At 47.7% G+C, this 23,703-nt stretch overlaps 1 long non-coding RNA gene across 1 annotated transcript; it reads left to right on the forward strand.

The window, feature by feature from the left end:
- Nucleotides 1-16: 16 nt before the first annotated feature.
- On the forward strand, nucleotides 17-8,577 carry LOC135320145 (uncharacterized). Its single transcript, XR_010379380.1, has 2 exons — nucleotides 17-235; nucleotides 6,335-8,577. It is a non-coding gene; the product is annotated as an uncharacterized LOC135320145 (long non-coding RNA).
- Nucleotides 8,578-23,703: the final 15,126 nt, after the last annotated feature.

Consider the following 23,703-nt stretch of genomic DNA (forward strand, 5'->3'; position numbering starts at 1 on the left):
TAACAATTCTGGAGGCCCCAGTGAGATACAACCACGCCGGCCCCTTGATCAGGTGGACTGGTGGCTCCGGCCGACCGGGGGACGGGACTCCTTCAGCGAACGAGGTGGCACCGCCCGACGGTATTCCGGGTTCTCTTTCGTGACGGCAACTCGGCCCCCCCGGGTGGCTGGGCTACAACCAGAGCCAGACTCCGTGGAGGGACGGACAGACTCACCAATTGGCCGTCCGGACAAGGTAGGAACCCCTGGGAGGTATCAGGTCCTGTCCAATTGGACAGAAGAGGAGGCTGATCCCCTCCTACAGGCTCTCTGTCTGATGGTATTTCACACAGGGAAATCAGGTCAGGAATCAGGTCCTGTCCCAGTGGACAGAAGAGGAGGCTGATCCCCTCCTACAGGAAACAGGATATTGGTATTGGTGGGAGGACTGTTGTTAACCTCTGTGTGTGTGTGTGTGAATGAATGAGCGGCCTGTGAATCATGTGATCAGGCTCAAGTTTGTAGCTCCACGGCATTCTGCTACTGAGTTCGAGTGAGTCCCAACCTGCAGTTCTGTGGTGACCTCATACGGCTCAGGGCGGTATCGGTCCCTCAGGGTCCCGATCTGTGTCAGCGGCTTATACTGACCCTCCAAAGCTAAGAGGCACCTTCGTTCCCGTGAGGGGATCGGCCAGGCGGACGCAACGAAAACCCTCCCTTGTCTTGTCTGCGACACCGGCACAGGGTGGCTACACTGGGAGGGAAAAGGACATAGACAGTCAATGAGTCAATGCCCTTGTGCCCTCGGAGGCTAAGATGCTATTTCTTTGAGAAAGTCTCCTACCTGATTCTGTCACAGAACACCCGAGACTTATTGTTCCCCTACTGAACTGACCCAAGTAGTGCCCATTTTGCCTAGCCTCAGACCCCCAGGACTCAAATTTAGAAGATGGATTCCTTCAGGACTGGGCTCACCTGGCCTCGGAGGTCCCTTTTCTAGTCCATTTGTTTTACCATCTGTCATCAGTCCCACGCCCCTGATATGTTAGTTCAGGATATAGAGAGGATTTAATGAAGAAAGTCCCTGGAACTGCTTGAGGCCTTGAGCTCCAGAGACATCAGCTGTGACTGGAACCCAGAGTCCCTAACCAAGTTAGCCTTAAAACAACTCATAGACCCAGCAAGAGAGTAGTCTCTCTGGGAACTCTGGTATTTTGAAGAGTAAAGAAGAAAAAGATATAAAGGCTACCTTCCTAAACATCTAAAGCAACAGATCTATTATCCTTAAACATCTAAAAAGAATGGGAGGCTCTAAGTCAAAACCCACCCCTCTAGACTGCATGATTAAGAATTTCAAAAAGGGGTTCTCAGGAAACTATGGGATTCGAATGATCCCTGGCAGTCTCCGCACTTTGTGTGAGCTTGAATGGCCGGCCTTTTTAGTCGGGTGGCCCTCTGGAGAAACTCTGGACCTAGCAACAGTGCGAGCAGTCTATCAAATAATCACTGGAAACCCAGGCCACCCAGATCAATTCCCTTACATTGACTCCTGGCTGAATATTGCCCAGACTCTACCCCCATGGATTCGGTTTTGCTCAATTGGACCTGGACAATGTAAGATATTAGCAACTCAACCGGTCCAGGCCAAAAAGACAGACAGAAAAAACCCTATTTTCCAGGGAGACACAGAAGACGAGATGGGCCTGCCCCCTCCATATGCCCCCAAGGCACAGACAACTCCATTCCCATTGGAAACACCACCACCCTCTGTGTCACCACCTCCCCAAACTGAGGACCCAGAGGCAGAGCCCAGCCCCCAGCCTGAGCCGGTAGGAAGGAGACTCCGCTCAGCACAAGCTGGAAGGCCAGCACCATCAGCCCTCCAAATGCCGCTGCGGGAGACACAAGGGCCACAACAAGTTGGGGAAGACGGGACTGTTCAGCCCGGGCACCCCGTACTCTACTACCAAACTTTTAGCAACACAGACCTTCTCAGTTGGCGCCATCACACTCCTTCCTACTCTGAAAAGCCGCAGGCTATGATTGACCTCGTAGAGTCTATCTTCCATTCTCACTGGCCCACCTGGGAAGATGTCCACCAGCTGCTTCTGACTCTTTTCAATACAGAGGAGAGGAGACGCATTCTCACTGAAGCATGAAAATGGCTGCAGGGCTGAGCCCCTGGGGACACAATGGATGCTGAGGGGTGGGCCATGACACATGCCCCTGACACCAGACCAGATTGGGACTTTAACACCCAAGAAGGAAGAGAAGTGCTGCGTGAGTACCGGAAGGCCAGCCTACAAGGGCTAAGAGCAGGAGCCAAGAAGCCAAATAACATGTCTAAAACGACCACGGTGACCAAGAGGCCAGACAAAACCCCCACTGACTTCTATGAGGGACTATGTGAAGCATTCCAAGTCCACACTCCTTTTGATCCTGAGGCCCAAGAAAACCAACGGATGGTCAATGCTGCCTTCATAGCCCAATCATACCCAGATATATGCTAGAAACTCCAAAAGCTGGATGGATTCGCAGGGATGAATGCTACACAGCTGCTGGAAGTAGCAAACAAAGTTTTTGTAAACCGAGAACGGGAAGCCCAACGAGAAGCAGACCAGCGAATGAAGCAGAAAGCCACACTCCTTGCAGCATCCCTGGGGAAAACAAGCTTCAGCCAGAATCCTGCACCACCTCGGAAAAGGGGACCCCAACCATGGATGCCCCTGGGCCGAGACCAGTGTGCATACTGCCGGGAGACAGGACACTGGAAGAACGAGTGCCCAAACAGAAAGGATGGAAAGAGAGCACCCCCCAAAAGGCCCATTTATCAGCTGGAGCCACCAGCCGGTAATCACATCGGACTGGCTGGGGTTAACTCAGAATAGAGAGACCGGGCTCCCTGCCCCTGGGCCCCCGGAAGCCCAAGGTCAAGATGTTTATAGGGGGCCAACCAATGACTTTTATGGTAGACACAGGAGCAGAGTATTCTGTGGTGACCCAAACTGTAGCCCCCCTGACCAAGAAAGAGGCGACTATTATAGGGGCTACTGGGGACTCAACTGCCCGCCATTTCTGCCAACCACGATCCTATCAAGTAGGGGGCCATCTAGTGACACATGAATTTTTATATTTGCCTGAATGCCTAATAGCATTGCTCGGAAGAGACCTTCTGTCTAAATTGGGGGCACAAATTACATTCGTCCCTGGGAAACAGGCACATTTGACCCTACAGGGAAAGTCTATGATTCTAGCCATCTCATTTCCCCGAGAAGAAGAGTGGCGTCTGTATGAGAGCAGAGAACTCCAGGAAAATCCTTGTAAACTCCTGGAAGAGTTTCCATTAGTCTGGGCTGAAAATGGACCACCAGGCTTGGCACATAATCAGGTACTTCTGGTGATTGACCTCAAACCTGGAGCCAGCCCAGTCAGACAGAAGCAATATCCCATGCCTCAAGAGGCTCACCTAGGAATCCAGAAGCATATACAGCGCCTCAGACAAGAGGGAATCCTAACTGAGTGCAGATCACCTTGGAACACACCGTTGCTCCCGGTGAAGAAAGCAGAAGGAACAGATTATAGGCCAGTGCAGGACTTACAAAAAGTAAATGAAGTAGTCACTACAATACATCCAGCAGTGCCAAATCCATACACTCTTCTAGGCCTCATTCCGGCAGATGCCAAATGGTTTACATGCCTAGACCTTAAAGATGCTTTCTTCTGTCTTCGACTCTCACCTGTGAGCCAGCCCATATTCACATTTGAATGGGAGGATCCCCATACAGGAGGAAAAACTCAACTGACATGGACACGTCTCCCCCAAGGCTTTAAAAACTCGCCCACCTTGTTCGGAGAGGCACTAGCCGCAGACCTTGTAAAATTCCCTGGGGAAACATTGAACTGTACTCTGCTCCAGTATGTGGATGACTTGCTGTTAGCCAGCCCCAGGAAAGAGGACTGTTGGAAAGGAACTCGAGCCCTCCTAGGGTTACTCCAAACAACTGGGTACAAGGTCTCATGGAAAAAGGCCCAGATCTGCAAAAAGACAGTCAAATACTTGGGATTTATTATCTCAGAGGGACACCGAGCCCTAGGACCAGAACGAAAACAAGTTATTTGCGCCATACCCAGACCGGAAACAAAAGGAAAACTGCGAGAATTCCTGGGCACAGCTGGGTTTTGCCGGATCTGGATCCCCGGATTTTCAAGAATAGCCAAGCCCCTCTACGAAGCAACTGCTGGATCAGGAAAAGAGACCCTCAAATGGGAAACTAAACAAGAAAATGCCTTTAGGCAATTAAAGGAACTACTAACGCAAGCCCCAGCACTAGGCTTACCAGATGTAACGCGAGAGTTTAATCTGTACATGAAAGAGACCAAACTGCTCTTGGAGTCCTAACTCAGAATGTGGGGCCATGGCAGCGACCTGTGGCCTATTTATCTAAAAGACTGGACCCTGTAGCATCAGGATGGCCACCCTGTTTACGGGCCCTCACTGCCACAGCCCTCCTGGCCAATGAGGCAGACAAACTCACACTGGGACAGACTTTAAATGTAAAAGTGCCCCATTCTGTGGTGGCCCTGATGAACGGCCCAGGTTACAAATGGATAACTAACACAAGGATGACCCACTACCAGGGGCTTCTATGTGAAAATCCAAGAGTCCGTCTAGAGACTGTGCGAACCTTAAACCCAGCCACATATTTGCCTGAGGGGGAAGGGCAGCCTGACCACGACTGCGAAGAAATCATCGAAGAGGTGTATGCAAGCAGGCCTGATCTAACCGACAAGCCCCTGCAAAACCCAGACCTGGAACTTTTCACAGACGGCAGCAGTTACATGCAAGATGGACAACGGCGAGCAGGTTACACTGTAACAACAACCTGAGAGGTAATAAAGGCAGAGTCTCTTCCCCGAGGATGGTCTGCTCAGCGAGCAGAGATCTGGGCACTGGTCCAGGCACTAAGGGAAGGGAAAGGAAAACGAGTCAATATATACACCGATTCCAAATATGCATTTGCAACCTTGCATGTACATGGAGCCATCTATAAGGAGAGAGGACTTTTGACTGCTGGGGAAAAAGAAATAAAAAACAAAGAAGAAATTTTACAGTTACTGGAGGCAGTATGGGATCCAAAGGAAGTGGCCGTTATTCACTGTAAAGGACACCAAAGAGGAAATGATCCTGTGAGCCAGGGGAACAGGCTAGCTGATCAAAAGGCAAGAGAAGCAGCCTCCTGGGAACACTCAGTAATTAAAGTTATGGCAGGGCCAGAGCTACCCACTGCCCCAGAATATAGCCACGATGAAAACAAGTGGGCACAGGCTGAACGAGGAAAGAAAGGAAAGGACGGATGGTGGATCATGACGGATGGAAGGGTTTTCATCCCAGAACGACTAGCTTATCGTCTAGTCCAACAACAACACGAAGCCACACATATGGGAAAAACGGCTTTGGAGGCCCTCTTAAAGCGATATTTCCTAATTTCTCGTCTCCCTACTCTGTGTGCATCAGTTTCGCAACGCTGCTTGCTCTGTGCACAAAACAATCCAAAACAAGGGCTCACTGGGCCAATGGGAATACAACGATGCGGATTGACTCCCTTTGAAGATTTAGAAGTGGACTTTACTGAACTTGGGCCCAGTAAGGGATATAAGTACCTGTTGGTTTTCGTCTGCACCTTCACAGGGTGGGTAGAGGCCTACCCCACCAGGACTGAGAAAGCAAGGGAAGTGACAAAGGCTCTCCTCAGGGATGTTATCCCTTGATTTGGAATACCTACCTCCATCGGGTCTGACAATGGCCCACCTTTGTGGCAGAAATTGTACAGCACGTGGCAAAGGCACTGAGCATCCGCTGGAACCTGCACACAGCATACCGGCCTCAAAGCTCAGGGAAGGTAGAATGAATGAACAGAACTCTAAAACAAATGATAGCTAAAATCAGCCAAGAAACCCAGCTCCCCTGGGTGGACATTCTACCCCCGGCTCTGTTGCGAATTAGATGCACCCCAAGATTTAATATTGGGTACTCTCCCTTTGAAATCCTCTATGGGCAACCACCACCTTTAGTCAGGATGAGAAATCCCACCCCAGAAATAGGAAATTTAGGGCTCCACCAACAACTGTTGGGACTAGGAAAAGTACTATGAGAAGTTTGGGGTTGGGTGATAGAGAAAACCCCCATTTCATTAGGGGTCCAAGTGCATCCCCATAAACCAGGTGACCAGGTATAGGTGAAGGATTGGAAAAAGGAACCTCTCAAACCAACATGGAAGGGACCATATCTAGTGGTATTAACTACTCCTACAGTTGTTAAAGTTGCAGGAATCATCCCTTGGATCCACCACTCCAGGGTCAAGAGAGCGACTGCACCTCAGACGGAGGGTCCCTGAAAAATTGAGAGTGTCCCGGGAGACCCGCTCAAGATCAAGATCAAAAGGGACCAGAAAAGGATCGACGAGCCCTGCTCTAGCCACACCCGGAAGCTGGCTAGTCAACGCACGGCCGAAGCTTGAGGAAAGCTCAACGCAGCTGTTAAATGTATTTCTTTTGTGCTCCCTTGCCTCTTTCCTTGTTTGCTATACCAGTCTGCGTACTAGCAGTGGGGCTAGCTAGCGCCGCCCCACCTGACTGGAACATAGGCCATAGAATCCTGATACCTATTTTATATCTTGTTATAATTAGTGCCATCACCGCAGCATCATGTCTAAGAAAATCATAAGGCTGATGCTACTGACGCTAATGCCCTCACTCCCCTTGGCTGCACAATGCACCTGCATGGAACCGAGTGACAGGTGGTCCATGTACCGGCCTGTATTTTCAGCTTATATTTATCAGCCGAGTCAATGCTATGACTCCACTTCAGAGTGCACATATCAGGGAAAATCCTACTGGATTGGCACAATTAAGGCTTATTATCTATCTAGCATCAAATGCTATGGCACACCCGGCAAGCTGGTGTGCTGGACCAAGCAAACACATTATGGGATGAGTGATGGAGGAGGGGTACAGGACCAGGCATGCCGGCAAGCAGTCCAACAAGCAGTCCAGAGGCAACACCAGAAGTTATTACCTACCCGGAAGCCAATAAAACTTCCATCTTTAGCTGAGCCTCGGGATCTGGATCCACAAATAAATGGGCTGTTAGCCGCAGTCCATGGGATTCTCAATCATTCCAATCCAGACCTGGCTAAAGATTGCTGGCTATGCTTGCATCCTGGCCCCATCCAGCACCTGGCTTACCTCTGACAAACCTCACTAAGACTTTCACCATAACTCATAGCGATGCCATTTCTACAACTAGGAGTTCCAGGCTGAACTAGGTACAGCTCGCTTACAAGGCACCAGAATGTTATTTCAACAATGGAACTAATCCTTTAGAGGGCAATCTAACTATAAATCAATGTATTAAAACCTCTCACTGTATGGGTCTAGGGTGCCAACCCACACAAAGATGGTGTTCTAATAATGGGACTTATTTTGTGTGTGGCAAATTTGCCTACCGGTGCCTCCCTGCCAGATGGGCAGGGTTGTGTGCTTTGGCTTATCTCACTCCCCGAATGGACATTATGCCTAATAATCAAAGTCTGCCCATCACTGTCATAACTCACCAGCATCCACGGAGAGTAAAACGAGCTATACAATTTATCCCTTTGCTAGTGGGGCTCGGAGTGGCAACAGGGGTAGGCACAGGAATCGGGGACATCACCTCTTCCTCTTATTACTATTATCAGCTTACAGGTGAATTCAGCCACGATCTCCAATGAATAGCAGAAACCCTGGGAACTCTGCAAAATCAGATTGATTCTCTGGCCGAGGTGGTCTTACAAAACAGGAGGGGTCTGGACTTACTCACGGCCAAAGAGGGGGGACTATGCCTCTTCCTAAACGAAGAGTGCTGTTTTTATGCCAATCAATCAGGAATTGTCAGAGGAATGGTTCAAGAGTTACAAGACTGAGTGGAAAAGAGAAAACATATTTTAGATAAGAGCCCATGGACAGGCCCCTGGGGCTGGACCTCCTGGCTGGCACCGTTCATAGGTCCCTTACTCCTGATTTTTGCAGTTCTGCTATTTGGGCCCTGTGTCCTAAACTTCCTGACCCGCTTTGTCAGTGAGCAAATAGAGGCTATAAAACTTCAGATGTTAGCCTCCAATTATGAGCCCCTGCAACAGGTAAATGATGATGCTTACCCCAACAAGGGTTGTGAAAGCATCAAGAGGGGGGAATGTGAAGGAAAAGCCCAGCTGGGCTAACAAGCTGAGTCACAAATCTAAGTGTAACAAGTGTCAGATTACTGATCTGAGTTCTGCTGAGCTAACTGGTAAATCTGAAGTTTAGTGTTAGTTTACTGGGCTAACAAGCTAACTCGTAAATCCAAGCTCAACAAGTGTCAGTAACGTGATCTGTTCCGAATTGATAAGCTTCAGTGTACTGATTCCTTGCTTTTTGTTGTTTGAGCCTTATTGGCTAATAGCCCATACTTGTAATTAACCCTATAAAACCTCATGTGCACGTCTTGGAGGTGCTCAGAGCTTCGGAGCAGAAGCCCCTCTGAGCCCGCCGGCGTAATAAATCTGAGTACTCCAACCGTCAGAGTGGTACTTGTTTCTTGGCTGGCCTGTCATTCCCGTAACATGTCCAGCCCCCCAGCCACCACTGTGGGAGCACATAGCTCTCCGAGGAGGAGGTACTGGCTGTGACCTTGTGTCAGTCAGTATGAATTTATGTCTCCTCTTGCCCCACCTTCATCCTCCTAAACAAAGATGAAAATTAAACACTCCCGGGATTTGTGTCATGGAACACTCAGGGTGGGGGCTAAGGGGGCTGGAATCTCTGCTGCATTTAAGGGATACAGTGAGTCCCCAACGAGAGCCTGCAAAGTGAACACCACCAGCCTCAACCGGCACTTAGGGCGCTGAGTCTGCGTGATGTTGAGCTAGGATTCTGACCACAGCTCAGGGGTCCGGTCTGAACAGTTAGCCTTTGAAACCAACCAGCTTTGGATTCCTCAATCCCTCCCTGAGGTTTTACCTGATCCACCAGCTTCTGTATCTCTGAAGACAGATGATGAGGACCCGTCACTTAAGCCGTTCGCACAGCCCTGTGCAGGCCTTTGTGCTGCGCGGTCTGCCCGGCGAGCTGACCGAGGTTGGTATTTTACTGATGTTAGAAATAGTCTGGTATCCCGATGCACTGTTTCACTGAATAAGCAACAGAAGCCACTTCTCGCTGATAAAAGCAAAAAAGGGACTTAATGAAAAGATACTGGGAGGGTGAGTGGAGTGGCCAGGACCAGAGCCAACCCAGGAGCTGTAGGAGGTGTTAGGGAGCCCCAGGCACCAGGCAGGGCGGGGTGCTACCGGGCCCCCTGCCACCCCAGAAGGGACCCCCCTGCACCCGATGCTCCACCTCACTCACTGCAGGTTCATGTCCCGGCAGGGCCAGGTCACACTGAAGCCACCAGCACACACCTCAATGGGGGAGTTGGTCCCGTCTCAGCTGAGGTCGTGCCTGGTGTGGGGAGATGCCCAGTTAGAGGAAGGCGGTTCTCCTACTGTTCCGAGTTAACGTGCAAGTCAGTGCCCATCACTCAGGAGACCCAGGCTGCACTGACCTCATTGTGGTGACTAGGCCGACTGAGTTCACTTATTACTTTCTGTTTGAAGGCCCTGGAGGGAGAAAAAGTGAAGGTTCTAGTACTTATTTTGTGTTTCCCACGTACCAGGTGCGGTAAGCAAGCCACTTCAGACAAGGCCCAGAGCAACCACGTTAATAGGCCACAGAGCAAGTCGTGCAGTCAGGCCTCTGTGGTCCCGAAACCCGTGTCCCATTCGGCTCCGTAGTTACCAGTGGAAACTGGGGGCATTTATGGGACTGTGTGCTCCTGTGGGGGCTGGGATATGTGTGTTTAAGTCCACATCTTCAGAAACTCGGCTAGAACCACAGCCACTGATTGCACGGAGTCAGAGGAGGGGAGGCTTCCAGCCTCTGGTCCAGCTCTTGTGGAGCTCAGAAGTTGCTCCTTCTGTCCTGAAAACAACACCAGAGCTGAGGGAGCTGCAAACCCACTGCTCTTCTTAGATCCCAGAAAACTGAGGGGAAAAGCTGCTCCCAACCAAGAGAGGCAGCCGGGCAGGCCTGGAGACTCACAGCTCCCAGGGCAGAACCCGCTTTTGTAAGAACCTCGGAGGCAGGCAGATTTAACAGGTCCCTGAGGCCAGTGGGAGGCTCAGGGTGGGGAAGTCTGAGTGTGACAACTTCAGGGGGCCAGTCAGAGGGGCCCCATGCTCTTTTTCATGCATTTTACCTCCAGGACCGTGCCCTGTTCTCAGAATGAAGGTCAGAGAAAAACCCCTCATGCTTCCTGCCTGGAAAGGAGAAAATAACTCTATTGAAATACACCCAGAACATTCTGTTTCATTGGGGGAAATTGTTTTTTGTTTGTTTTTTTAATGAGAAATTATTTTACCAGAGCCTAACCAACCTGGGGGAAGGGAAATCCCTTCTGTGTCACCCAAATTGGGCTGGGGGAAAGAGACACACTAGTGGAGGTCACAGCTCAGGGCACAGGCTCAATGAGAACTAATCACAGGGCTACAGATGCTCCCCTCTGTCCCACCACCCCATCGCCTCACCTCCATGTCATTAGGGCCCCTGTGTAATAACAGGAAAAAAACTAAAAGAAGTAAATGTCTCAGGAGTATCTAGGGAAAACCCAAAGACAGCGGGGAGATGAAAACAAGGACACACAGGCGGCTTTAGCCTCTCACACCAATAGCTGTAGCAAACTACACACAGTCCAGCCCCAGTAGATAAACAGAAAATCTCACAGAAGAAACTATTTATTTTGGTTCTCTTACCCAGGGCATCCCACGTTGCATCCTCGCCTAGTATTTAATGGAAGCAAGTCCATCTCAGAAGAGACATAACTGAAGAGGGATGGCTTTCCAGACCCTGAAGGGCAGAGAGAGCACCAGCCTGGGTGAGAGTATGGTGAGCAGTGGGGTAGGGGGTGGGCTGCCTTCTTCCCCAAATAAGGAAACTTCCTGAGGCCAGCACAGTGGGAAGGAGGGCCATGGGGTGGGAGCAGCCAGACTTCTTCATGAAAACTGATGGGATGCCTCCAAGGGACCATTCAGGTGCCCAAACTGGGCCTTGAGGGTTGGAGCCAGTCTGTCTGCCTCAGAGCCCAGGACTGAGGTGGGCGCACAGCAGGCCGTTCTTACTTGGCCGGGTCCATTTCAATTCCGTGAAGTCCTGTGTAAAACATGAAGCGTGGACGGCCTGGTGAGCACAGCTCTGCCCACAAGAGCGGTTTCAACTCCTCTCTTCCTGGAAAACAGCATCGCTGAGCCCGTCCTGGGAGACGTCACAGAGATCACCCTAGTGGCCCAGCCTAGTGGCAGGGAACATATACTTTCTGGCAGGCAACCCCAGAGGCCCACTGATGCATCATTTACTGGCAAGGATATGAGTCCCTGCACGCTGGTGCAACAGCAGAGGCTCTGCCACAGGCCCAAGAGGTGGTGTGTGGGACATGCAGGGGTGCAGGGTTGTAGGTGGTGCAAGGTGAAAGTTGTGCCAGGGGTGCATGGGCTGTGGAGGGTGCAGGCAGTTCAGGGGCACAGGGAGTGCAGGGGTGCAGAAGTGCAGGGAATGCAGAGGTTCAAGAGTGCATGCAGTGCAGGGGCTGCAGTGTTTGCAGGGGTGTAGGGGTGCAGGGAGGCGCTCAGGCTCGTGGCCAGAATCAGAAATCTGGTGCACATCCTCGCAGTCAGCCTGACCCCTGGAGGCGGGGGTGGTGCTTTTGGGGTGGCTGCGGCGGGAGGGGGCTGCCCAGGCAACCCGGTTGTTTCCTTCTCTTCCCTGCAGCCTGGCCTGGAGGCGGCCTTGGCCGCAGGAGATTCCCCGGAAGTTGGACTCCAGGTGAGCTTGCTCCTGGGAGTCGGGGCGTTCAGTCAGGGGCGGCCGCAGCGGCAGAGGCAGCGGCAGCGGAGTAGCACTGCCCCTGGCAAGCTGGTGGATTAGCTCCCGTCTCCCTGAGGCCGGGCCTGGGAGCGGCCTCAGCTGCCCCAGGTCGCCTGACACACCTGTCCCATTCAGCTTGCTGAGGAGGGGAGCGGGGCAGTGCAATTGGGGTGCGGGGGCAACGTGGGTAGCGGGCCCGCCGCCCGGGAGCCGGCAGTTTGCTCCGCTCCACACCGCGGCGTGGCCTGGGGGTGGCCTCTGCTGCCCAAGAAGCCGGACGCCCGTCTCCAGGTGAGCTTGCTGCTGGGGGGCGGGCGCGGTGCGGTCAGGGTGCGGGTAAGCTGGTTCAAATAGTTTCTATGGCTTGTCTTTTCATTTGCTTAGCAGTGTTTTGAAGAGCTTTGAAGAGTCTTCATTTTGATAAAGTTCTCTATATCAGTTACTTTTTAAAACAGATTATAGTTTTGGTGTCATAGCAAAGAAATGTTTGTCAAACCCAAGGTCATATTGCTTAAGCCTATGCTTTTCATCCTAGCAGTTTTATAGTTTTGGATCTCCTATTAAGATCTATGATCCATTTTGAATTAATTTTTCTGTATTTTGTGAGGTATGGGTCAAAGTTCATTTTTCTCTTTTTGCATATGGATATGTAATTGTTCCAGCACGAATTGTTGAAAAGATCCTTTCTCCACGGCATCCTTACTGAGGTTCAATTGTCCATCTAAGTGTTGGCTTAGTTCAGAACATTCTATTCTGTTCCATTATTCTATTTTCCTGTTTTACAATACCAAACTATCTGATTACTGTAGCTTTATTTTAAAAATTCTGAAAATCAGATAGTGTAAGTCTTCAAAATTTTTCTTGTTCAAAGTTGTTTTGGATATTTGCGATTTTTTGCATTTTTATATGAATTTTAGAATTAGTTTTTAAATTCCTTACGTCCTGTTCTGCCAAATTTCCACCAATGTCCTTGGCCATCTTCAAAGCTACATTTTCTGAAGAAGTTTCTCTAGATCCCAGGTGAAAGGAATTTTTCTTCTTCTGTGCTCCATACACATTTCATAATATTTGATTGCATTTATTCATATTTAGCTGTATTTATTTGTCTGATCTTTCCTGCCATATAGTAAACCTCTCAAGATTAGAAATCTTGGTTCCCTCTGTCTGCTGAGAAAACTAGTTCTGTGCTTTGCAGGAGTGAGCCCTGCAGTAAGAGGTATCTGCAGCACACATCTAGCTCATCGCTTGCATATTGTCAAGGAATCCTGCAGATTTAGAATTGTTTATTGTTTGTTATCTCCAAGACAGCTCAGTGTTTATTATTTCTATTGCTACTGCTGCATTTTCAAAGAGCAATGGGCTAATTATTTTCCAAATATCAAAACATGCTACAATTGACTTGTGATGCTAGTTATGTACTGCTGTGTCTTAACAACCTGCTCAGTGTTCACAGGCTCCTTCACTCACGAAACTTTTGGTAGGATGTCTTTGGCTACTTGAGCAGCACTATCTGAACTGACTCCTCCTGTATTTCCAGCGTCCCCTCGATCCCTCCTCCAGCCGTCCCTGGGGGACCAGTAGTTCTGCCCTCAAAAAGCCTGTTGTTTCTCAGGAAGAGTTTCCTGTGAAATATAATCATGTCCCTCTTGTGGGGCATTCAGTCCAGAGATTTGGTGGCAGGGGAAAATGTTTAGTCTGCTTTTGGTAGAGCCTAAACTGTTCCATAATTATTAGAAGCAAATCCAATGAGGAAACTGTGTTGGCATCTAACAAATCAGCATAAATGTCTGATGAGGAATATCAGCTTCCCCGTCCCACCCAGGCATCATGTTGATGTGACACCTTGGCTAACGTGTTCTCCTGTGTGCAACGTAAGTTTGAAGACGTTTTGAATGGCTTTTTGTTTTTCTTCCTTAGTCTTTCCACATTCAGTGTGTCTGGTGAAATTATATGAATCCTACTTATTTGCAGCCCAGCAATAACTTTTTTTTTTTTTAAAGAATCATTTGTTTAAAAGGCTAGTGGACAATTTGTTAGAAGATAGAAGTCCTCTTAGATTTTGGTCCTAAATTCAAATCTTGGGTAGTGGTGAATGAAAATTCCCGTTAAAATTTAAAATATAGTGATATAAAGTTTTAAAAATAGTTAAATTTTAGTCGATTTCATTAAACACTATAACAGTTATTTACCTTTAACCTGTTTCTGGGGCAATTTTGCAATGATTCCCTCTCTTCATTGATTCTCTCTTTATCAGAGTCCTTGAGAGGCCCCTGTCATCACTGTCAGTATCATCATCATCATCATCATCATGGAACGGATTCCTCTGGAAGATTCTAGGAAAATAAAGAGATGGATGGGGAGACAAGTAGGTGAGTGTGTGCGTATACACTGAGAACAATTATTAGACGTTAGATGCACAATATCCATTCCATTTAGAGAAGAATGTGGTCATGAAATCCTGATGTGCTTAACGAAGGAAGCGGTGCGAACAGGATGATCAATGGAAAGGAGGGGTAAGTGAGCAAAGCTGGAGCATAGGTCCTCTGTTAGGAGACCAGCAAGTTGTTGTGAATGAAAGGACTGTGGTGGCAGAACAATGTGTCCCCCACCCCACAGGGAAGCCACCTGTGATATGTTACTGTAGACAGTAAAACAGATGACAGGCATTTTAGGACAAAAATCTTAAAAAATCTTAGAGGATTTTCCTTCTAAATTGGCTATTAGCCTTTTAAACCCATAATACGTTGTTAAAGATTAGTGCCAAGTTACAAATAAACAGGATTTGTATAATCTCACCAGACGTACTGAATGTGGAAAGACTAAGGAAGAAAAACAAAAAGTCGTTCACAAGTGTCTTGAACCTTTAATTGCTCACGAGAGGAAATGTTACCCAAGGTGAGTGTCACAGACACATACATAATGCCTGAGTGGTGTGGGACAAGGGGATCCTGAGATGAGGTGATAGGGAGAGTAGCCTGGATTTTCCAGGTGGGCCCAGTGTAATCACAGGGGTCTTTACAATCATAGGACATTTCCCATCTGAGTTTAGGATCAGAGGGAGGTGCAGCCATAGAGCGATGTTCAGAAAGGCTGCTGACCATGAAGATGAAGGAAGTCGTGGGGCATAAGCTAAGGAAGGTGGGTGACCGCTGGAAACTGGAAAAAACAAACAAGGAAACATTTTCTTCTAGACCCTCTAGAAGGAAGGCACCCTGCTGGTAACTTGAATTTAGCCCAATGAGAACTGTGTTGGATCTCTGACCTCCACAGCCATAAGGTGATAAATCTGTGCTGGTTTAAGCTATTAAGCTTATGGAAATTTGTTACAGTGGTAATAGAAAAATAACATAGTGGGCGGTAGTGTAAGGGATTAAAGGTCTAGGATGGGGTGTGGAGAGGATTCTGACATTTACACCTAAAAAACAACCAGGTGAAGTGGGAAGGTGTTTTAAGGAAGACCTACCTGGCAGGGCTGTTAAGCAGACTGTTTGGAGTGAGGGGAGCATTGGAGTAGAGGAATCAATTAAATCTCTACCAGAAAAATAAGGAATAAAATATAGCAGGGCTTCAGTGTTAGTGGATGTAGGAATGGAAATGGGCAGAGAGATATAAACATTACTTTGAAATTAGCTACAGGTTTGATGACTGCATGTTGGGGAGATTTAGCCGATGTGTGGACTGAATGTTTGCATCCCCTCAAAATCCATATGTCGAAACCCCATCTCCCAGGGTGATGGTATTGAGAGGCGGGGCCTTTGGGAGGTGATTAGTAGGATAAAATGATGTCAAGAGAGTAGAGCCCTCATGAATGTGATTAGGGCACTTACAAGGGACCCCAGAGTGCTTGCTTCTCTCTGTTCTCTGCCCCATGAAGATAGTGGGAAGACAGCCATCTTCAAGCCATGAAGGCAATCCTCTCCCAGATACCTTGATCTTGAATGTCTCAGCCTCCAAAACTTGAGGAATATGCTGGTTGTTTAAGCCACCTGACCCATGGTAATTTTTTACAGCACCCCAGACTGACTAAGACAGTGGAGAATGCCTCTGGGTGTGAAACTGATTGCCTGGAGAATGCTGAAACCCAGGGAAGTGGGCAGCACAGACGTTAAATCACTTAATCCTGCCAGCACAGTAGGAGATAGAGTCTACATATTCCTCACCATTAAAAGGTTAGGAAAAAGAGGCACAAATAAGTAAAACAACAACAACAACAACAACAACAACAACAACAACAATAAAAATTTCTCCAAGATTTACACAGAACCACCCAGAGGCAGAGTGAGAATTTATACTGAGGCAGGCTGGCCCCGGAGACCCTGCTCATAACTACTAAATCAATTGGCCTGGCTTATGTGGATCTTTTTTTCAACTGTGATATGACGGTACTGTGTCCAGTAACTTATAACTTCAAAATACCTCACTATAAGGGAATCATTAGTCACAGGCGTTACAAACCACAGAAAGCTAGACATACAAAAATAGCCTGTTAGGGCAAGAAAACCACTAATGATTCTAAACATCATACGTGCTGAGCCTTTGCTGTAAAATATTTATTTATAATTCTGCCTGGCTACAGAATAACTTCATAATTATGCATGTGGCTGGTGGCTCACATGTTGGACAGCACGGGTCTAGAGAACTTAAATGATTTGCAGAGCATCACCCAGGAAGCTCATGGTGGAATCAGATCTACAATCTGGGACTTTTCCTTCTTATCCAGCAAGTCCTTCATGGAGGCTTAGAAGCTTCTCCTTTGGTGCCCAGCTGTCTATCTATGCTTCTGACATCTTGTCAGGTGTCCCAGCCTGCTCCTGAACATCAGCCAGTACACACTTCTGGTCTTTTCTGACCATGTAATATCTCTTAGCAATTTTGGTGACATAAGTTCTTATCTGGAAGGGTAGTGGCTAGAGATGTAAATGTGTCCACAAGAGCAGACTGAGATTTTTCATAAACATAGCAGGAGTGGTCAAGAAAAGAAAAGTCAGGAAGAAAGACCAGCAGAAGCAAGTCATTTAATATACCAAATGATTACTTTCAATATTTGGTTGTGTTACTGAGTCCAAACTCATTCTGCTCACTGCAGGACAGGCCAATAAATTGGAAGACCACGTTTTGTGGCAAGAAATAGCATCTTTAATTGGAAAGGCAGCTGACTGAGGAGATGGCAGAGTAATTGTCCTGGAGAACCATCTTCCCCTAGTCACAATTCAGGCTCCTTTTATATTAAAAAGGGGAAGGGGGTGTGTTTGGTTGTTGCAAACATCTTGGTGTAGGAATCCTTTGTTGTTAGAATCCTTTGTTGTTGCAACTGTCCACCTGGGTCAGATCCCTGTAAACCTCCAACAAAACAAATGTTATTTTCTGTTCTGCAACATGTTATCTTTATAAGAATGGAAAAGTGTTAATATCCTTAAAGGTCAAAGCCTTGAGAATAGGTTCTCCTGTATATTTCAGGCTCTAGGCAACATTGTTTTATAAAAGGTGCAGAACCAGCAAGACTAAGCCTCGGAAACAGAGCACAGGGTTAAAGTCAAAGAAAAAGATGTAATATGGAGTCAGATTTGTTCTTTCCTATTACAATAGTGCCAAGGAGAAACCACTTTGGGCACCTTTTTGTGGGGCCCTGGAGGCTTTCTCTGTCTTTGGGCATCTCTGTTGAAAACCCTTCCTAGCTGTCTGGCCTGCTGGAAACCCATTCCACCTGGTTTGCCCTGAAGATGTGTTCTGTTTATAACTCATCTCTACTCCTTGGAAAACAATGCAATAAATACTCACTTGGTTTTCCACCAGCTCCCCTGGGCAGGGGTCAGGGATAGCATGTTATTATATTATAAAAATATACATAATAAATGAAGTCATAAAACAGCACTGGGCACATAGGAGAGAGTCAATAAATGCTTCCTGGCTTAAAGCAAAAGTGACAGCTCAGTTTTCCATGGCTGCTGTACTTGCTGATCTAGTTTCTCCTTCCCTCCATTACACTTTTTTTTTAACTGAAAAAGAAACCCATGCATATGGTAAAAAAAAAAAAAAAAAAATTCAAACAGCACAAAAATATACAAGGGAAATGTTTCCCTCATCCTTTGTTCTCTCAGCCCTCCCTGGAGATGCCACTGTTTACAATCTTTTGTGAGCTTTTCCAAATATTTTATGCACATTTCAACCTATGTATGTAAATTCCTTTAAAGTTTTACTTATTTTTAACCTAAAAGGATTTGAATCCTCAAGTGGCTTCTGCCTCGATAATAGCAAGGAACAAATCAGACTCTGTATTAGATCTGTTCCTTTGACTTTAACCCTGTGCTCTGTTTCCTAGGCTTAGTCTTGCTGGTTCTGCACCTTCTGTAAAACAGTGTTGCCTAGAGCCTGAAATAGACAGGAGAGCCTATTCTGAAGGCTCTGACCTTTAAGGATATTAACATTTTTCCATTCATATAAAGATAACAATTTGCAGAATAGAAAATAACATTTGTTTTGTTGGAGGTTTACACTGATCTGACCCAGGTGGATAGCTGCAATAACAAAGGTTTCTAACAACAAAAAAATTCCTACACCAAGGAGTTTGCAACAACCAAGCAAGTAGGAAAGGAGCCTGAATTCTGACTTGGAGAGATGGTTTTCCAGGACATTAGTTTGCCATCTAGGTCTACAGAAACTTGCTATTCCATGCCCAACAGCTGGTCTCCTGATTTATTGGCCTGTCCTGTATTGAGGAGAATGAGTTTGGACTCGAGAACACTCCTATCTACATAGCAAGCTGGGCACTGGAACTGAGGACAGCTCTCCCAGACCCAGGGACCTACTGTGAGCCCTTCATTGTTCCACTAGGGTGGAAAGTGGTTTACCCAGGAGAGATGGGGACTATGCAAGGACAATCAGGCAGTCTACTCTGTCTGGGTCTCTGAACTTGTACCTCCCGTTCCCTGCTAGCCCAACACCTGGGACAGTGCAGCTAAGGCAAAGATCATGCCTGCCTCAGTTTCCCAGCTTGTAAAAGGGGAATTTATACTCTTCCCAAGGTAGTTCTAAGCGACAACGCCTGTGGGTGTTTGGTTCCGGGAGCAAAAGTAAGCCCAACTCCTTTTGGGGGCAACAGGTGTGATCCCTGTAGGGGTTTTGCAAGGCCTTGGTTGGAGGTCTTGACCATGGGGGTGAAATTTGAGCTTCTGGCCTTGAGGAGCTAGAGAAGGGCATGGAGGCAGGACTGGCGCCTCCTTCGGGGTGCCCTTGAAGGTAAAGCTTTTTCTCTTCATCTCTGCTACTCCCCTCCCCCTTCTCCCTCTAGAGCTCTCGCTTCTCCTTGCTCCTCCTCCGTCCATCTCTCTCCCTCCACTTTTTGCTTCCGCTCCTGCTCCTCCCATCTTCTCCCTCCCTCGATTCCCCAGTGTATCTCGCAGAACACAGAGCCCAGAGCGGATCGCTGGCCCTCCCGCGCATGCCCAAGGTTGGATGCCAGCTGGACCGCGGGTCCGAAGCTCCAGCTCCGAGCCAGGGATCAGCCCCAGTGGCTGCTCGGCTCTCTCGCCCGGTAGGCCTTTGGCTCCTGCCCCGGGTCGGGGCCTCCGGCTGTGTAAGTGGAAGGTTGGGGGCTCTGGAGAAGGGGTCCGCCTGTCACAGCCTGCGAGGGCTCGAGTCAGCGAGTGTCCAGCTGAGGGGCTCCCGCCAGCCCCCTCTGCCTGTGCCACCTGCCCCGGCGCCCAGGCCACACCTGTCCATGGCCGTGCAAGCACCTGCCGGGGACATGGCCACCCCCGTCCATACCGCGGCCCGCACCAGCCACCTCTCGCCCCAGCCGGGCTCCCCTCAGTCTGCGGCCTGCGCCCCCTTCCGCTCTCCCGCCGCGAGTCCCCTCCTCCCGGGCTTCCTCTCCTTGGCCGCAGACCCCGCCCCGCCCCTGGGCGGCCTGCGTCCCGGGCCGGCGGGATCTGCGGAGCCGGGCGGGGGCGGGGGCGGGGACAGTGGCTGCCACTGGCCTCCGAGCGGGGCTGCAGCCCGCGCTCCCCGCCGCTTTCCCTGCCCCGCCACCCCTAGACTGCACTCCTGTCCCTTTCCCTGTCCCCGAGGTCCAGCTCAGTGGCGTGGACGCTATTCCCTGGGGCTGAGATCCTCTGGTTGTAAAGCCCAGCTTCTCCTGGCGGAGATTTGGGAAAAGAGAGCGCCAACGCTGAGCATGCTTCTTTCTCCTCCCTCAGTGTTTCTGCCCCAGGTAAATACCCTTAATACTTTTTCTGGTGTTAGGATGGTGATGCTTGTTGATGCCACGTGTTTTTATAGTGAGCGTGATCACAGTGTTGAAAGCAGGGCTTGGTTCACTTAAAAATGAGCTGAGGAGTAGGGGCAGGGCTGTACTTAATATGTTTGAGTTATTCTGCAGGAGCTAAGGCCCCCACCCAGGTGGAGGATGGTAACTTCAGGCTGAGCACGAGATTCCTGGAACACGGCCCTATTACCTACCACCAACTAGTCAGAAAAAAGTCACACACCTGGAAGCCCTCAAGCCTCATTTTGCCTATTAAAAACTTTACCCTAATAAAAAAAAAAGAAAAGAAAAAATTCACCTCAAAAACCATCAGAGAGTTCAGGGTTTTTGAGCACGAGCCACTGTTCTCCTTGTTTGGCCCTACAGTAAGAACTTTCTCTACTCCAAAAACAAAAACAAAAAAAAAGAGATGAGGGCATGAGGCTGTGACATTCTCCATCCTCCCCTCTCCCAGGGTGAAACATGTGACGGTCGATTTTAAAAAGATTTAGTCCTTAACTAGTCCAGCCCAACAAGTGTGTGTTAAGAGGAGCAGCACCATCAGAGGCATTTTGGAGACCCAGGAACATCACAGTCCTAAAGATCTCCTGGCAAATTTTTGTTGGGTTTTGTTTTTCTAAAATTTTGGGGCAGACTAGTAATATAGAGGGAAAAATAGTGGTCCAGAAATATTTTTTCGTAGAAGAGCTTTATTGCGATATTGTTCACACACTGTGAATTCCACCCATTTAAATGGTACAATTCAGCGGCTTTTAGTATATTCACAGTGGTGCAACCATTATTATTCCAGAACGTTTTCATCACTTCAGAAAGAACAGTGGAAATGAATGATCTATCCACCCCTCCCCAGTGGTGGTTCTAAAGAAGTTTCCTGGCTGTTCCTGACCCTAAATTAACTTGTTACATTCCATGAAAAATCTGGTAGGAATTCTAATCAGAATTGCATTGAATCTATATATCAGAACAGGAAGAATTAATGTCTTTATGGCATAAACTTTTTCTACCCATAAATGTATCTGGGACCCTAACTTTTCATCTGTCCAGAGCCTGGCCTATGGAAAGTCTTCACTAATTTGTTGGGTCTGTGAATAATGAGATTATATATATCGTTGGTTGCAACTGTAGCTTTTCACGAAAGAGAAAAGTAACCTCAGTGAAGCCAATTGACTCCCTGATGGTCAGAAAGAGTGACAGCCATTGCTGGAGTGATCGAGTGGACTTGGTGCTTGCAACCAGTGTTCTCCACCACCTTCAGCTAAGGGGATTACAATGTTCTTTTATTTATTAATTTATTTTTAAAATTCTTATTTTTCATTAAAGTGTAATCAGTTTAGAATGTTAGTTTCACGTGTACAGCATTCAGTTATATATATGCATATGTACATGTATATTTTTGAGTTTGTTTTCAATACAACTCATTACAAGAAATTGAATATACTTCCCTGTGCTATACAGTAGGTCCTTGTCATTGATTTATTTTATATATAGTAATGTGTATCTGATCATACTAAACTCCTAAACTGTCCCTCCCCCTTTCCCACCTGCTGACCACAGTTTGCTATGTCCATGAGTACTTCTAGCGACATCCTTTTTGCTAGTAATATATGCTGGTTAGCTGCCTTCATTTTCAGTAATTCCAACTTATCTGTGGGCGTTTTTCTTCTGGTGGGCCTGCATGTGGTTTGCACATGTGTTCATAGAGGTCTGTATTTGGGAGAACTCCAGGCCTCGTGTAGTGCCTGGCACGGAGCTTCCGCTGAGCTTATGCTTGAACTGGGAAAACCCATATAAAAGTTGGAATTTCCACTGTGGTTGAGACTTCCAGGTTTCTATAAGCAGTTTAGCCCACCTTAATGTTGGCTGCTCCCATACTGGATAATTTGGTGGAACTGCATGTTACGACGGTGTACAGAGAGGGCTTGTATGTTTCTTCTTTTTCCTTTTTCTAACACTCATTCTCATGGGCCTCCCACGTCCTTCCCCAGCAGTGCCCAGGGACGGTTTGGTGCTGCCCTGAGGCAAGATTTGTAAATAAGGCCCTTTCCTCATCTCTTCTGAGCCTCCGTTTCCTTCTCTGCACAATGAGGGCTTAGAATAGATAAGTGCTTTTTGGTTTCTTTTAAACCCATGTCTCATTTTGAGAAACAGAGAACTCAAATCTCTGCTCCAACCCTAATTCTTCAGATTTTGATACGTCCTCCAAGGGGTGACACAGCTCTTTTTGGAAAGTTAATGTGACTTTGGTTCTTTCCAAGTGGTGCAGAAAAGACTTCAGAGATTTATTGCAGGGAGGGGGCTGTATGTCACACTTTCTAGTGTGAGAACTGGAGCAGGGGCTTGGATTTAAATACAGCCTCTGACGTGGCCTCTCTCTAATCTTGCACAGTGTGATAAACCTCTCTTTTCCTCCGTTTCTTCATGTGTCAAGTTGGAGTGATATTATTTTAGGTTTTCATGAAACAATATACATATAAGCCATTTGTGTCTCAGTAGAAACCTGACCTGTTAGAGAATCAGGGGTTTCTTTAAAAAAAAAAAAAATCTTGTCCATAACACTCTGTCTATGTGTAATTTGAATTTCCTGGAGTGTGTGGGTTGAGACTAAATTCCATCATGGGACAGGTGGCTCCTGGGACTGGGTACCCCAGTTTCCTCCTCCTCCCCAGTCCTCTTCCTCTCAGTCCAGGATGAAGTTACTGCCATTAGAATTACACAGACTTCTTGTGGATATGGCTTTTAATTTTATTGTTTCACTGGGGAGGGCTGCTGTCATGATTTCCGTGGTCAGGTTTTGGTGACCTGAAGGCTATGCAATTGGGTATTCCTATTTAAGTATAAGAAAAGAAAGTTACAAATACAAAATTAGACCTAGGGTGGAGGCAGGGGCTCTTGGAAGTGGGGACCATTAGCTTTGTTAGCTTCAGGTGCAGTGGCCTCTGGCCATGAGGACCCATCCTTGTGCTCTGGAGTTGGAGGGACCAGTGGGCTCGGTGGGAATGTTTATTGAGTGTATCTCATGGGCTGTGCATTGTTCTATTTGTACTGTGTGTTCCTTATTTAAGACAGTGAGCTCATTTAATCTCAATAGCCCCTTTAATAAAATTGGACTTTTTATTTTGAGATGTAAAGTAGATTTCCATGCAGTTGTAAGATAATATGGAGAGAGCCTATGGACACTTTGCCCAATTTTCTTTCATGATTCCATCTTGCAAAATTGTAGTACAATTTGTTATTGACTCACTAACCCTTTGAGGTTTGTGTTATTACTCCCATTTCTATTAGTGAATAAATTGGGGTTTATAGAAGCACACAGGCCTACCCAGGTCACCCACATGGTTAGTGTACAGTCGGGTGGAACGTGGGCTAAAGATTTCCAGGCAGTACCATTGTGATGGTCTGTGGCAGGGGCAGCATTCACTTGCGTGTTTATTCATTCATTCAACAAACATTTATTGAGTAACCTCTGTGGGTCAGATGCTTTCATAGGG

Source organism: Camelus dromedarius, chromosome X, assembly GCF_036321535.1.
Source record: "Camelus dromedarius isolate mCamDro1 chromosome X, mCamDro1.pat, whole genome shotgun sequence".
NCBI lineage: Eukaryota > Metazoa > Chordata > Mammalia > Artiodactyla > Camelidae > Camelus > Camelus dromedarius.